The sequence below is a fragment of the Myotis brandtii genome, unplaced genomic scaffold (genome assembly GCF_000412655.1).
Source record: "Myotis brandtii unplaced genomic scaffold, ASM41265v1 scaffold181, whole genome shotgun sequence".
Classification (NCBI taxonomy): domain Eukaryota; kingdom Metazoa; phylum Chordata; class Mammalia; order Chiroptera; family Vespertilionidae; genus Myotis; species Myotis brandtii.
The window spans coordinates 3,284,174-3,284,753 of NW_005356712.1; the positions used below are offsets into that span (position 1 = coordinate 3,284,174).

At 65.3% G+C, this 580-nt stretch overlaps 1 protein-coding gene across 1 annotated transcript in view; it reads left to right on the plus strand.

The window, feature by feature from the left end:
* The window catches only part of TESC (tescalcin), a 44,067-nt gene that overhangs the window by 38,834 nt on the left and 4,653 nt on the right, over positions 1-580 (plus strand). The window lies entirely within an intron of this gene.

A 580-nucleotide genomic window follows, 5' to 3' on the forward strand; every position in this document is an offset into this window, starting at 1 on the left:
AGGCGGGCGGGGGAGGGGGGGGGCAGGCCTCCACTGCTCAGGCCGGGTGGGCAGAGCTGGGGTCAGGGAGGACCCACGGGCATGAGCACAGAGCAGGAGACACCTGAGCTTGGCCGGGTCACTTCTCAGGGCTGCAGGTCAGCCTGTGATGAGCTGGGCGGGTTGGAGCCGGCTTCCCCACCCCGTGTTTGACACGTAGCCCGGGCGGCGGTCTCCTGGGCCTCCACGCACTCGGGTGCCAGCCGCACCTTCCCAGTTATGACAACCAAAATGTCTCCAGACGTTGCCAAAGGTCCCTGGGGGGAGGGGCTGTGGGGAGAGGGGAGGAATCGTCCCCAGCGAAGAGCCATTGGATCTGAGGGCCACAGGGATAAATGCTCAGTGATGCGGCCACTGCCCGCGTTCACGCTGCTGTCTGGGTGTGGAGGCCCCGCTCCGAGGGCGACCACAGCGTGTGCGGCCACTGTGCGAGGCCCTTCACATACGCCGTCGTATTGATTCGTAGCCTCGTTTTTACTGGTGGGGACCGAGGCTCAGGGACACGGAGCTCCCGGAATTTAGGGCCATGATCTTGGCTGTG